General features: G+C 34.0%; 2 long non-coding RNA genes across 2 annotated transcripts; both read right to left on the reverse strand.

The window, feature by feature from the left end:
* Positions 1-3,464: 3,464 nt before the first annotated feature.
* On the reverse strand, positions 3,465-5,572 carry LOC18593775 (uncharacterized). Its single transcript, XR_016028882.1, has 3 exons — positions 5,535-5,572; positions 4,364-4,417; positions 3,465-3,538 (listed from the first exon to the last, which is right to left on the reverse strand). It is a non-coding gene; the product is annotated as an uncharacterized LOC18593775 (long non-coding RNA).
* A 5,068-nt stretch (positions 5,573-10,640) lies between these two features.
* Positions 10,641-13,311, reverse strand: LOC148760502 (uncharacterized). The gene is made up of 3 exons (XR_016023247.1): positions 13,250-13,311; positions 12,082-12,135; positions 10,641-10,703 (listed from the first exon to the last, which is right to left on the reverse strand). It is a non-coding gene; the product is annotated as an uncharacterized LOC148760502 (long non-coding RNA).
* Positions 13,312-16,608: the final 3,297 nt, after the last annotated feature.

The following is a 16,608-nucleotide window of genomic DNA, read 5'->3' on the forward strand; positions in this document are numbered from 1 at the left end:
AACTTTATTGAAAATTTTGTTAAGCCATGTTAGAACTTAATCATTTATGGTGTTTTAAAAGAGCGACAGTTAGCATTGTGTGATGCCGTACACTTTGAGCTTTATGAATTGTGAGGAATGATTTAAATATTTTAATGGAAAAAGATGAGATGGAGATGAAATATCTTTCGTAATTAAAATGAGATCTATGTTCAAAATCAAAGCTATTGAAGGAAACAAAGTTATTAATGAGTTTAGGGTGATGCTCAAATCCATGAATTTTTATTACTCTTATAAAAATGTAAAATTTTAAATAAGATTTTTTTTTTGGATTTCTCTTAAGAAAAATGAGCTTAAATTTTAAGCTTTGCAGGTTTTGGAGAGATTTTAAGAGATTCATCCAGTTCTATGGCAGGTATCTTTTTTTAACCATTAGCCATCCATGACTTGAATTATACTTATTTGATCATGGCATTTAATATTGCTCATCATGTTTTTAGTTTATCTTTTTGGATTGGTGAGAAATCTTTTATTGTCGAGATGGATTCTAAGGTGGCTTTATTTTAAGTGCGTAACTTGAATCCAAGACCGTGAGATAAAAAGAGAATATTTAACGAGATTGATAAGTTAACATTTGTGCATACTCTCAAAGAAGTTAACATCTTTGCAGATTCTTTTGTCAAATTCTTAAGCCCTATATATAATGTGAAAGTAACCAATAAATATCCTAAATTCATTCCTCAGAACAACACCTCACGAACAAATTGAGAGGAAAAAAAGTACACAAGGATCATATACTAGAGGAACCAATTAAATTGATAAAAAAATTAAAAAGTGAAACTCAAATCCTAATTTATAAGAACATAAATTGATTAGTAGATCTTACTACTTTCATATGATTTATTTATATAATAAAATTTGATAGTGTATTTTGTTTGCTATGCCTCCTAAGTAGCCCAAACTGCAAGCAAGAAATAAGTCCAAATAATAATGAAAGGTCATAAGCCAACCAAATTATCTTCTCACCAAAAACAAAAAAGTCAATGAAAGCACCTTATTAATCAACTAGATACATTCTCATGATTTCAACCAGGTTACTAGCAGTCACAGGAAGATGAACTCAGTTTTGAAGTTGGGATTTGTACATGTTTGGGTCGAAGGTAGCTGCAGTGATCGGACATAAACGGATAGAGAATAAGTTTGTTACAATTGAAATCAGATGGTTTTCGTGTACGCAAGGTATCCAGCTATCATCTTCACCTATTCCCATGTGCTTGTGGTCAAGACGCACTTTCTACACAATGAAAAAAATAACACAAGGTCACGTTGACTGATAAATAAGGGGAAAGAATTTAGATTTGACTGAAGATTAAATAAAATCTAAAAGTAATTAGTAATAATATGCAAGTATAGATGAACAAGACATCCAAAAATCTAAGCCTTAATACACCTTCGATTTATTGGCAATTTGACATGTATCGGGTGTATGTATGCTCTTATGTTGAACCCCTTGCAACTGTTTTAATAGAGAGGTTGGATTTGATCTTGTTTAATTTGTTACTAAGCAACATCTAAAGGAAATTGGAAACGTTTCAAATTGTTTTAGGATAGTGGAACTTGAAGGAGGAAAGAAAAAAAAACCTATAAGTATATCCTTTTGATGTGCAACATATAAAGAAAATGGTGGAGCTATATTTGGGTGATTCCAAATTCGGTTGAATGCTTTATTAGAAAGATCACGAGGAATAAGTTCAATCATAAGTCTTCTTCACTGAATGGCAGAATGAGAACACACTGGTTATGGATGACGGATGAAAAACCAAAGAATAAAGAAGACAAGCAAAACTCACTGTTTAAATAAAAGAGAATGCAGAGCATATAAAGCTGGAAATGCACCGTTTTACTAAGGAGATTTATTAACCTTTTCTTTAATTTTCTATTAAGTTAGTTGAATGTAATTATTATGCCTTTTCTTATTTACTTTACTATTTAAACACTGTATATATATTTTTGCTCATTGAGCATTGATTGAATAGAAAAACCCTGAGAAATTTTCTCAAGTCTATGTCGTCTTGTTTTTTTCTTCTGCTCATTTCTTGACATGATATTAGAGTAGCTTGGAATCCAACTGACAGTCAGTATTCTTTTACAGTAGCAAAAGGACTATTTCATCAATAGAGGACAAATTTGTTACCTATTTAGCATCAATATTTAGTCTTCTTGCTACTACATCATCACTCAGGTTCATCTAATCCTTTTAGTAAAATTTACTCTTTAGTGTTTAGTTCTTAAGAGTACTTCATTATCATTTGAGAAATCATGGCTGAGAACATAGAATCTAGAACTCAGTCTGGTACACAGACTAATGCACAAATCAAGACTCAAATCACCAAAATATCACATCTAGTAGACCCTCAACCCCTTTATTACCTACATCACACCGATAGTCCTAATTCAGTGGTTATTAGCCCCAAACTTACCAGCAACAATTACATAGCATGGAGTAGGTCTTTCTTGCTAGAAATATCTATTAGGAACAAAATTGGTTTCCTAAATGGTTCCATACCTAAACCTCAGGGTACAAATCCTCTTTACCTATCTTGGACCCATTGTAACAATTTACTGGTAGCTTGGTTGCTTGATTCGATCACACAATCAATAGCCTTAACCATTTTCTTCATGGACTCAATAGGTAAAATATGATTTAATTTGTGAAATTTGTCCACTTGCAAAGCAAAGAAAACTTCCCTTTCTTGTGCATATTCAAAACATAAAAACAGCTTTTGAATTAATACATGTAGATGTTTGGGGTCCATATAAGACACCAACATTATCTAATCAAAGATTCTTTCTCACTATAGTGGATGACTTTACATGATTTACGTGGATTTTTCTCATGAGAAGCAAGTTAGATGTTCTATCAATAATTCCTTCTTTCAACAACTATGTTCAAAGGCAATTTGGTTCTTTAATCAAATGTATTAGGTCAGATAATAAACTGGAACTAAGGATGATAGATTTCTTTGATAAAACTAGAATCATACATCATTTATCATGTGTTGAAACTCCTCAACAAAATGGAATTGTTGAGAGAAAGCATTAACATATCTTGATGGTAGCTAGGACCCTAATGTTTTAGTTCGATATACCTATGCATTTTTGGGGAGATGCAGTTTTAATAGCAGTGCATATCATTAATAGAGTATGTCACGCCCCAGACCCGAGACATGACAGACGCCGCATACATGTAAGGTATAATCCTATAGACATGCAAGGCTCTAAAATATATATCTTAAACCATTACTAAAAGAGACTGATATACCTGAAGAATTTAGTGATTTATAAATTATATCTGTTGACAGAATTTCCAAATATCATAATTCGACAATATTCAAAATTAAATCTCCAAAACCATAAAGTTACTAAGTCAAGATAAAAGTCTGAATACTAATTAAGATAGTTCGATGTTCATAATATTTAAATAAATCCTAGATAATTTAAGTGCTACTAAATTAAACATTACTCCCCAAAATTCCAGCGTGGTTGACCAAATCACAACCTGAAAAAAAATTGAAGAAAGGGGTGAGTCCAACTACTCAGCAAGTAACTAACATCCCTTCAGCCTGATTAAGCATGCTTAAAACATTCAGGGCAAAATATCATTTACAAATGCCAAGACAAAATATTGGGTAATCTTATTTGGAATCACATACTTCAAAATTTGCGCATTCAAATAATAGAACAAATATATTCACCATATTTAACTTTTAATGGTCTCCTGTAACATGCTACGACCACACTTAACCCCTGTGGCATAGGTCAGAAATAGAACCACAATTAACCTCGGTGGCACGAGTCAGAAGCATATCAAACCAACCATTGGCTGCACTGAACAGATATCACAAATACTACTATTCTGTAACCGGTAGTGTGGTTGGGAGATCGATCTCTAATCACAGAATACATGTCGACATGGCCAACATTTAACCCCCATTGGCAGGGTCAGAGCATAGCCATACTAGGAGACAAAACAGAAATATATATTTTTAGATTACCCAAAGTTCATAAAACAGTATATCAAATTTCTCAAGCATATCTCATACACCTCAAAAGCATATTCGTTTCAAATTAAATATTTATGTTTATATTCGCAAAAACATATACGTATACATTATACCAAGTCATGAACAAATTTCCAATTCAGAAATCACGTTTTGCATAAACCACATTCTAAATCTAACATATAAACTTATATACATATACATTTTGCATGCTTAACCCGATTTTAATAAATCATAGGACAAAATATTATATCTCATGTACAAATTCAGATTGAAGCTAATTTTTAAGGTGTGAAAACACCGAAGGGATATCAGTCACTTACAGGATCTCGTAAATTTTACTTTCAAGTAGCAAATCCGAAAATCCTCTTAGTAGCCTAGTATTTCGAGAAACACAAAAATCAGAACTAAATTTGCAAACAGATCCTACAATTCGACTTTTCGTTGACCATCCTAAGCACTTAGGGTGTGTAGCGATTCCCATTACAATTTATGAACTTTTTTTTTTTTTGTTAATAAGGTAATATATTATTATTATTTATATTTTTGAATTAAACAAAATTTCCAATAAGGTTGAGAATTAAACTTAAATCATAAAATCAGTAAGGACTTTAAATTTCAGATAGAGAAATAATACTAATTTCACTTGTAAAAATCATATTTGTAATTAATTTCATAAATTTTGATATTTTAATAAAATCTACTAATTTAAGAAATAAATTTATAAAATATAAAGATACATACTTCTTAACATAAAAATACAGTAGAAATCACATATCCAATATTTATGAAATTTACAATAGAATTTATCACATAATAATTAAAGTCAAATTTTAAAACAAATTTTAAAAAAGAAATTTTCTGTTTTCTGGAATTTCCAGAATCTGGATGGTCATTTGGCTTACTTCAAGCTCTCATATCTTTTAACCCGAATTATTTCCAGTGATGAAATCAACACCAATTTAAAGTATGCATATCATACTACAAGACCAAAATTTGTTTCGATTAAAAAGACCACAAGATTCCTAAGTTTCGAAAGCCAAAATTCAAGAAATCATCACAGAAATACCCAGATTTCTGGGTTTCTAGTATCAATGAGCCTACTTTGAGGCTTTAATTCTCTTAACACAGGAAGCCTCTAACCAAGACATTGACGCCAAATTAAACATCTAATTTCATACTTCAAAAGCCCTCAAAGAAACGACCAAACACGTCACCAGAATATGGAGTTCCGGTGACCCAAAGTCGGGCTGTCAAAACTGTTGAAAACCAGATTTCTAATTAACTTCAAAAATTCATATATTCCTAACCATAAGGCCAAACAAGATGCTACAAAAACCATTGGAAAGATCTTTTCAAGACCTTTCCATTGGTACCCATCGTGCTACCGGAAAGTCATCAGAAAAGTGCCGGATTTAAATAAAAAAAATAAGAAAATATATCTAATTTAGGGTTTTTGTACCCAAATTATGAAAATATAATTCCCAAACATACCTTAATCAGCAATCTCTTTCCCTATCCTCTGTCTTTCTTCTTCCCTGATATTAAGCTTTTCTGACTGTCTATTGTTTGAATCTGAAGAATGAACTAACGTAAGTTGTTGTCTGTTCTTTTAAAACTTATAAACTACCTAACCCTACTAACTTAAATGGGATAAATAAACTGACCCTTAATCCCACTAACTTAAACGTGATAATAAAACTGACTTAATTAAACTTCTTCTTTTACTTAAAGACCCCTTCTTCTATTTTCTAATTATTAAGACACCCAAGATCATAATTGTAAATAAATAAAATATTAAAATAATATCTACTTATTATCTTTATAAAACTATAGCTTAATAATTTTAATTTAATTAATTTTTTTATATAATAAATACTTTGTGAGGGGTATTACATCCTCCCCTCCTTAAAAGGAGTTTAGTCCCTTAAACTCTTACCTTGGTCCTCAAAAAGGTGGGGATACTTCTCTTTGATATTTTCTTCCAACTCCCAAGTCGCTTCTCGTTCTGTATGATTACTCCATTGGACCTTAACATAAGGAATAGTCCGCCTTCTTAGAACTTGCTCATTTCTATCCACAATACGTATAGGACGCTCATCATAGGACAAATCTTCTCTAAGTCTCAAAGGAGTTAACTCTACCACATGACTAAGATCCGGAACATATTTTCTCAACAAAGAAACATGAAACACATTATGCTCTCCCGATAGAGTAGGTGGAAGTGCCAACCTATAAGCCACCTCACCAACCCTATCCAAAATCTCAAACGGACCCACATAACAAGGACTAAGTTTTCCTCGAATCTCAAATCGCATTACTCCTCTAGTAGGGGAAACTCGAAGAAACACATGATCTCCAACCTCAAATTCTAACTTCCTTCTTCTATTGTCTGCATAACTTTTCTGTCTACTTTGAGCCGTATGAAGATGTTCTCTGATCAATTGAACCTTCTCAACTGCTTGCTGAATAAGATCTAGACCCAATAACTGTCTTTCACCCATATCATCCCAACAAAGAGGTGATTTACACTTCCTACCATACAAAGCTTCAAATGGAGCCATTTGGATACTAGACTGATAGCTATTATTGTAAGCAAATTTCGCCCATGACAAGTGTCGATCCCAAGAACCCCAAAAATCCATGACACAAGCTCTCAACATGTCCTCAAGAATTTGATTAACTCTTTCGGATTGACCATCTGTTTGGGGATGAAAAGCAGTGCTAAAATTAAGTCTGGTACCCAAGGCTTTATGCAGACTCTCCCAAAATTTCGCCACAAATCGAGAATCTCGATCAGATACAATGGACACTGGCACCCCATGCAGTCTCACAATCTGCTCCACATACAACTCTGCCAACTTTTCCAACGACATTCCCGTACAGATAGCCAAGAAGTGAGCAGACTTTGTTAATCTATCCACAATCACCCAGATGCCATCATTACCTTTTGGGGTTCTTGGTAAACCATATATAAAGTCCATAGTAATTCGTTCCCATTTCCATTCTGGAATAAGGAGGGGTTGCAACAATCCTGCTGGCCTCTGATGTTCAGCCTTGACTTGCTGACATGTCAAACATTTGGCTACAAACTGTGCAATCTCCCTCTTCATATTGCTCCACCAAAAAATGTTCTTCAAATCTTTATACATCTTGGTACTTCCAAGATGGATTGTATAATTACTATAATGAGCTTCCTCCAAAATTTCTCTCTTCAATTCTGCATCATCAGGGACCCAAATCCTATCACCAAACCTCAAAGAGCCATCATCATGAATCCTAAAGTCTGGTTTCAAACCAGATTCAACCCCAAGTTTAATGTGTTGAAGTCGAGGATCATCTGCTTGGGTTGTCTTAATTCGGTGAATTAAAGTTGGCTGTACTTGTAGGTTAGCCAGTAATGCTCCAGAACCATGCACACGTACACCAATATCCATCCTCCGCAAGTCCTCTAAAATCTGTTTTTGGGAAGTAATCATTGCAGCCATATTCCCAAAAGTCTTCCTACTTAAAGCATCAGCAACTCTATTCGCCTTACTTGGGTGGTAACTGATGGTCAAGTCATAATCCTTCAACAATTCTAACCATCTTCTCTATCGCATATTCAGCTCCTTATGCGTGAAAAGATACTTCAAACTTTTATGATCAGTAAAGACCTCACAAGACTCACCATACAAATAATGTCGTCAAATCTTTAAGGCGAAAACCACTGCTGCCAACTCCAAATCATGAGTAGGATAATTCTCCTCGTAAGGTTTCAACTACCTAGAAGCATAAGCAATCACCTTATCATCCTGCATAAGAACACACCTAAGTCCCTTTTTAGAAGCGTCACTGTAAACAACAAATCCCTTACCATTAGTAGGTATGGTAAGTATAGGAGCGGATACTAATCTTTTCTTTAACTCCTCAAACCTCCTTTCACAGTCATTTGTCCACTCGAAGCGAACCCCTTTTCGTACCAATCTAGTCAAAGGCAAGGCAATACGAGAAAAATCCTCTACAAATCGCCTATAATATCCTACTAAGCCCAGAAAATTGCGAATCTCTGAAACATTATTTGGTCGCTTCCAAGTCACCACTGCTTCAACTTTCTTTGAATCCACCGAAATCCCATCCTTCGACACCACATGCCCAAGGAAAGCAACACTAGGAAGCCAGAAATCACATTTCTTCAATTTAGCAAACAACTGCTTCTGCCTCAAAGTCTCCAAAACAACCCTTAAATGCTTTTCATGATTTGCTGAGCTAGGGGAATACACTAGAATATCATCAATAAAAACAACCACAAACTTATCCAAATAAGGTTTGAAAACCCTATTCATCAAGTCCATAAAAGCAGCTGGAGCATTTGTCAACCCAAAAGGCATAACAAGGAACTCATAATGCCCATATCGGGTATAAAAAGCAGTTTTAGGGACATCTTCAATTCTCACCTTTAACTGATGGTAACCAGACCGAAGATCAATTTTGGAGAACACTTGAGCGCCTTTTAATTGATCAAACAAATCATCTATTCGAGGTAAAGGATACCTATTCTTCACGGTTGCCTTATTTAACTCTCGATAATCAATGCACAACCTCATGCTCCCATCCTTTTTCTTCACAAATAACACGGGCGCTCCCCAAGGAGATACACTAGGTCTAATAAAGCCCTTATCAAGGAGTTCTTGCAACTGCTCTTTCAACTCCTTCAATTCTACAGGAGCCATTCTATAAGGAGCTTTAGAAATAGGACCAGTTCCTGGAACTAAATCAATAGAGAAATCAATCTCCCTATCAGGAGCTAAACTAGGTAGATCTTCAGGAAAAACATCATGAAATTCCCTCACAATAGGAATCTCTTCAATCCTCAACTCCTTCATTTGAGTGTCTGTAACAACTGCCAAAAATCCTTTGCAACCACTAGCAAGCAATCGCCTAGCTTTCAAAGCAGAGATAACTCGCAAAGGAGTGTAAGTACCACTACCATAAAAACAAAAAGGTGTTTCCCCAAGGATCTCAAAGTCCACCCTTTTCCCTCGACAATCAACTTTAGCAAAGTTTGCAGCTAACCAATCCATCCCTAGAATTACATCAAAATCTTGCATATCTAAAACATGAAGATCCGCAAGCAATTCTCTATCATCAATACTTACCACACACATCTTACAAATCTGATCTGAGATAATTTCACCTCTAACTGGAGTGTCTACACATAATTCATAATCCAGAAGCATACAAGGCAAAGCAAACTTTCGAACAAATGCAGCAGATACAAAAGAATGAGATGCACCAGTATCAAACAACACATGAGCAAAAGCTGAGGCAACTAGCAGTGTACCTGAAACAACAGTGTTGGATGCCTCTACATCTGACTGAGTGATAGCATAAGCACGCCCCTGGGTGCGAGGTCTCCCCACTTTTTGATGTCCAGAAGAAGGTGCTTGAGTAGTCTGAACAACATGAATGAGTTGAGTCCTTTGCGCTGCAGTTTCAAAGGTTCGAGAGTTTTGTGGCCTCTGCACAGATTGAGATTCTTGAAGGACTAAGGGACAATCAGCAATATGATGGCCCAATTGGCCACATCTAAAACAAGCACTAGTAACACACCTACATTCAGCAGCTCGATGTCCTCCACCACACACTGAACACTTAAGCCCTTGTTGGGATGTCTTGCCATGGTATGATTGAGTTCCCCGAGGAGGAAGTCTATCCTTAAAAGTAGCAGAAGCTCGAGACTTTTCAGTAGTTTGAAATTTAGAAGGACTACTAAAAGCTCTCTTACCTCAAAAGTCTGAATCTCTATCCTTCTTTTTTTGAAAATCTTTCCTTGCCTCCTGAGTCTCTCTCCATACAGCATATAAGGATTTTGCCCTACCAACCACTTCATTGTAGCTGATCAAGTGCAATGGAGCTAAGCCTCGGCGGATGTGAGCATTCAAACCATTTTCGAACCTCCTGGCCCTACTCTCATCGTCAGAAACCATTGCAATGGCAAACTTGGACAACCGATCAAACTCAGCCTCATAGTCATCCACTGTCATACTGCCTTGAACCAGATTAAGGAACTCCCTCTCCAACTGTAACAACTTGCTTCGAGGGAAATACTTGGCATAAAAGGCAGTGCGAAAATTCTCCCAATTGAAGAACTCAGAGTCATTGTCATGAGTGCACGCTACTCCTTTCCACCAATTATGTGCACTACCTTGCAATAGATAGACTGCAAATCTAACCTTGTCCAGATCACTGGAACGCATGGCATCAAAAGCTTTCTCCATCTCCTCAATCCATAATTCTGCATCATCCGGGTTTGTGGAACCCTTGAAAGGAGGAGGGGCTATCTTCTTAAACTCACCCAAAGCTTTCTAGTTAGAAGAATTGTCAACCTGTTGGACCGGTTGTAGGCGTTGTCGTTGCTCCTTAACAAAACTAGCTACCTCCTGTATCAAGTTTAGCACTCTATCATCATGTCCAGCCACAACACCTTGTGTCCCCTCGATTGGGTTTGCAGGAGGTTGGTCAATTTCAACAGCCATCTGAGCATATGATGTTTCAACATCATCTTAATTTTGGCTTAGAGGATTTTGAATTCTCTCAGAATGAGACCTCCTAGCACCAACTACTCTAGCACTAGCCACAAGTTCAGCGAGATTAGGTTCGCGGTCTCGACGATGAGGCATACTGATTTCTCATAATAAGAAAAATTAACATTAGCATTTTTTTTTACACTAACACAAAGCAACCATAAAAGTATAACAAACATGAATTGAGGGAAAACGTCCCAATCCTATTTTTTTTTCTCTACCCATCTCTCGAATCTCGCACAGGTGTTATGTAACTACGTAATTATGCCTAACCTGGCTTTGATACAACTAAATCTGTCACGCCCCAGACCCGAGACATGACAAACGCCGCATACCTGTAAGGTATAATCCTACAGACATGCAAGACTCTAAAATATATATCTTAAACCATTACTAAAAGAGACCGATATACCTGAAGAATTTAGTGATTTATAAACTATATCTATTGACAGAATTTCCAAATATCATAATTCGACAATATTCAAAATTAAATCTCCAAAACCATAAAGCTACTAAGTCAAGATAAAAGTCTGAATACTAATTAAGATAGTTCGATGTTCATAATATTTAAATAAATCCTAGATAATTTAAGTGCTACTAAATTAAACATCACTCCCCAAAATTCTCACGTGGTTGACCAAATCACAACCTGAAAAAAAAAACTGAAGGAAGGGGTGAGTCCAACTACTCAGCAAGTAACTAACATCCCTTCAGCCGGATTAAGCATGCTTAAAACATTCAGGGCAAAATATCATTTACAAATGCCAAGACAAAATATTGGGTAATCTTATTTGGAATCACATACTTCAAAATTTGCGCATTCAAATAATAGAACAAATATATTCACCATATTTAACTTTTAATGGTCTCCTGTAATATGCTACGACCACACTTAACCCCTGTGGCATAGGTCAGAAATAGAACCACAATTAACCCCGGTGGCACGGGTCAGAAGCATATTAAAGCAACCGTTGGCTGCACTGAACAGATATCACAAATACTACTATTCTGTAACCGGTATTGCAGTTGGGAGATCGATCTCTAATCACAGAATACATGTCGACATGGCCAACATTTAACCCCCATTGGCAGGGTCAGAGCATAGCCATACTAGGAGACAAAACAGAAATATATATTTTTAGATTACCCAAAGTTCATAAAACAGTATATCAAATTTCTCAAGCATATCTCATACACCTCAAAAGCATATTCGTTTCAAACTAAATATTTATGTTTATATTCGCAAAAACATATACGTATACATTATACCAAGTCATGAACAAATTTCCAATTCAGAAATCACGTTTTGCATAAACCACATTCTAAATCTAACATATAAACTTATATACATATACATTTTGCATGCTTACCCGATTTTAATAAATCATAGGACAAAATATTATATCTCATGTACAAATTCAGATTGAAGCTAATTTTTAAGGTGTGAAAACACCGAAGGGATATCAGTCACTTACATTATCTCGTAAATTTTACTTTCAAGTAGCAAATCCGAAAATCCTCTTAGTAGCCTAGTATTTCGAGAAACACAAAAATCAGAACTAAATTTGCAAACAGATCCTACAATGCAACTTTTCGTTGACCATCCTAAGCACTTAGGGTGTGTAGCGACTCCTATTACAATTTATGAACTTTTTTTTTTTGTTAATAAGGTAATATATTATTATTATTTATATTTTTGAACTAAACAAAATTTCCAATAAGGTTGAGACTTAAACTTAAATCATAAAATCAGTAAGGACTTTAAATTTCAGATAGAGAAATAATATTAATTTCACTTGTAAAAATCATATTTGTAATTAATTTCATAAATTTTGATATTTTAATAAAATCTACTAATTTAAGAAATAAATTTATAAAATATAAAGATACATACTTCTTAACATAAAAATACAGTAGAAATCACATATCCAATATTTATGAAATTTACAATAGAATTTATCACATAATAATTAAAGTCAAATTTTAAAACAAATTTTAAAAAAGAAATTTTCTGTTTTCTGGAATTTCCAGAATCTGGATGGCCATTTGGCTTACTTCAAGCTCTCATATCTTTTAACCTGAATTATTTCCAGTGATGAAATCAACACCAATTTAAAGTATGCATATCATACTACAAGCCCAAAATTTGTTTCGATTAAAAAGACCACAAGATTCCTAAGTTTCGAAAGCCAAAATTCAAGAAATCATCACAGAAATACCCAGATTTCTGGGTTTTCAGTATCAATGAGCTTATTTTGAGGCTTTAATTCTCTTAACACAGGAAGCCTCTAACCAATACATTGATGCCAAATTAAACATCTAATTTCATACTTCAAAAGCCCTCAAAGAAACGACCAAAAACGTCACCAGAATATGGAGTTCCAGTGACCCAAAGTCGGGCTGTCAAAACTGTTGAAAACCAGATTTCTAATTAACTTCAAAAATTCATATATTCCTAACCATAAGGCCAAACAAGATGCTACAAAAACCATTGGAAAGATCTTTTCAAGACCTTTCCATTGGTACCCATCATGCTACCGGAAAGTCATCAGAAAAGTACCGGATTTAAATAAAAAAATAAGAAAATATATCTAATTTAGGGTTTTTGTACCCAAATTATGAAAATATAATTCCCAAACATACCTTAATCAGCAATCTCTTTCCCTCTCCTCTGTCTTTCTTCTTCCCTGATATTAAGCTTTTCTGACTATCTGTTGTTTGAATCTGATGAATGAACTAACGTAAGTTGTTGTCTGTTCTTTTAAAACTTATAAATTACCTAACCCCACTAACTTAAATGGGATAAATAAACTGACCCTTAATCCCACTAACTTAAACGTGATAATAAAACTGACTTAATTAAACTTCTTCTTTTACTTAAAGACCCCTTCTTCTATTTTCTAATTATTAAGACACCCAAGGTCATAATTGTAAATAAATAAAATACTAAAATAATATCTACTTCTTATCTTTATAAAACTATAGCTTAATAATTTTAATTTAATTAATTTTTTTTTATAATAAATACTTTGTGAGGGGTATTACAGAGTACCTACCAAATTACTACAAAACAAATCCCCATTTGAGTTATTATATGGGAAGCTACCTTCTTATGACCATTTCAGATTGTTTGGGAGCTTGTGCTATGTGTTTACACTGTCACACAACAGAAAGAAATTGGATAAAAGAGCCTTCAAATTCTCATGTCATAGGCTGCAAGTGGGTTTATAAGGTCAAGCTGAATGCAAATGGCACTGTTGAAAGGTACAAAGCCCGGCTAGTTGCTAAGGGCTATAATCAAGTAGCTAGGCTTGACTATCAAGAAACATTCAGCCCAGTTGCCAAGCATACAACTGTCAGAGTATTTTTTTCTTTGGCAGCAACTTTGAATCTGAATTTATCTTAACTTGATGTAGACAATGCTTGACTAAATGGTGATCTAGAAGAAGAAGTGTATATAGAACTGCCATAGGGGTATGAAATCCAGAGGGGAGTATCCGCAAGGAATACAACTTGTTTGTGAACTCCATAAGTCACTATATGGCCTGAAGCAAGATTCTAGGCAATGGAATGTCAAGATTACTTCCCTAATTCTACAATATGGGTTTCATCAGTCCATTGCAGACTATTCTCTATTTACCAAGAAAGAAAAATATGGTAATTTCATTGCTCTATTACTATATGTAGATGACATATTGATTGGGAGCACATCATCGCAGGTTGTAACAAAAATGAAACAATTTCTGAGCTCACATTTCAAACTCAAAGACTTGGGAAAGGTCAAGTACTTTCTTGGATTAGAAATAAAAAGGGTCTCTTGAAGGAATTTCAATATGTTAATGGAAATATGCCTTAGATCTCTTAGAGGAACATGGTTTGTTAGGGGCTAAGGCAATATCCACTCCTATTGACTACAACCACAAACTGTAGAAGACTCAAGATAGGGACAAGTTAGTTAATCCAATAAACTATAGGCAAATAGTTTGAAAGTTATTGTACCTTACATTTAACAGACTAGATATCTCATATGCAGTGCAAATACTATCACAGTTCATGGACAAACCAGGGCTCAAGCATCTCACAGCAACTCACAGGGAATTGAAATACCTTAAAGGTTCACTAGGACAGAGGATCTGGATGAAGTCTAAATAAAATTTAAAGTTATCTGCCTACTATGACAGTGATTGGGCAGGGTGCCAAGATTCGAGGAGATCAATGAGTGGATACAATATTTTTATTGTGGATTCCTTGGTAACATGGAAATCAAAGAAACAGCCTGTTGTGGCAAGAAGCTCAGCAGAAGCAAAGTACCAGTGTATGGCATCAACATGTTGTGAAGTTGTTTGGTTAAAACACTTACTCTCAGATTTTGGGATAGAATGTATAGATGTTGTAATCCTTTATTCTGACAGTCAATCAACAATACACATCAACAAAAATCCAGTCTTCCATGAGAGGACCAAGCACATTGAGTTAGATTGTCATTTCATCAGAAAGAAGGTACTTGAAGGTATAATTAAACCAATGTACATGTCAACCAATTTGCAACTCGCAGACATGTTCACTAAGGCATTAACACCAAGGTAGTTTTACAATCTTCTAAGCAAGATGAATGTTCATAACATTCATATGTCATTTTGAAGGGGAGTATTAGAAAGATCACGAGGAATAAGCTCAATCCTAAGCCTTCTTCACTGAATGGCAGAATAAGAACACTCTAGTTGTGGGTGAGGGATGGAAAAACCAGAGAATAAAAAGAGACAAGTAAAGCTCACCGTTTTAAAAAAAGAGTATGCAAAGCATATGAAGTTGGAAAAGCACCATTTCACTAAGGAGATTTATTAACCTTTTCTTTAATTTTCTGTTAAGTTAGTTTAATGTAATTATTATGATTTTTCTTCTTTACCTTACTGTTTAAACACTGTATGTATATTTCTGCTCATTAAGCATTGATTGAATAGAAAAAACCCTGAGAAAGTTTCTCAATGTTGTGCCGTCTTGTTCTTTTCTTTTACTATAAATGAAGTAGTTTTCTACACTTCTACTGGCTAATTCTAATACTGTAAGCACATGGCCAATGAATAATGATCACTTTCTAACGTAATAGAAAAATAGTAATCACTTTTTTTTTACTCTTCTCTAAAATGAGAGAAAAAAAACTCAAATTACCATTTTTTTTCTTTTTGTAGTTTCCTTGCCTTCGTTGTGTCAGTTGAATGTCCTTTCAAAAGTCACGAGTCTCACAAGAAAATATAGTCTTTTTAGTGTAAAATGTGGTGTCATTTCATTGTTCATCTTCCCCTTCACTCCACAATGTATTTTTCATTTTTTAGTGACCACTAAAAAATGGTTAAATTTTAGCATTTAACAACAATAAATTTGATTTAAATATCAATAATTAGTTGTACCCAAAAAGGAAATACCACTAATAGGAGAAGTGGTATTGTGTTACTGAAAATGTATTATTCTTGTAAACAAATTAAATTTTTTATCTTATGTGTAGTTTAATAATTTTTTTAATATTTGTGTTTAAGATTTTGAGATGAAGTGTTCATTTTGAATATTAATATTGGACTCGAGATGAATTAATGAGATGAATTAATGTCAAATCTTAAAAGGTGGGGTAATTTATCTAAAAAAATTAGATTTTTAACCCTAACATTTCATGAACCATGAATATGGATAATGCTAAGAAAATTCAATTGTTTGATTACTCACAAATAGCATCAATAATAAATATAATAATTTTATAATATTTTATTTTTTATAAATAATTGGATAATTGGACATTTTAGCATTTTCTCTATGAAAATATTTGTATTTAATTTTTATTACCGTAAATTTAGATAGGTAGATCAAATTTATCTTTTATTTTTAAAAGGATGTAATTTTTATTACCGTAACTTTTAATTGATTAAAATATAATTAAATATTATCAATAAAAGAATGTTATATAAAATATTCTAATTTTTTATCATTTTAAATTAAATTAGAAAGTATAA

The sequence above is a fragment of the Theobroma cacao genome, chromosome 10 (assembly GCF_053813885.1).
Source record: "Theobroma cacao isolate CCN51 chromosome 10, ASM5381388v1, whole genome shotgun sequence".
Classification (NCBI taxonomy): Eukaryota; Viridiplantae; Streptophyta; class Magnoliopsida; order Malvales; family Malvaceae; genus Theobroma; species Theobroma cacao.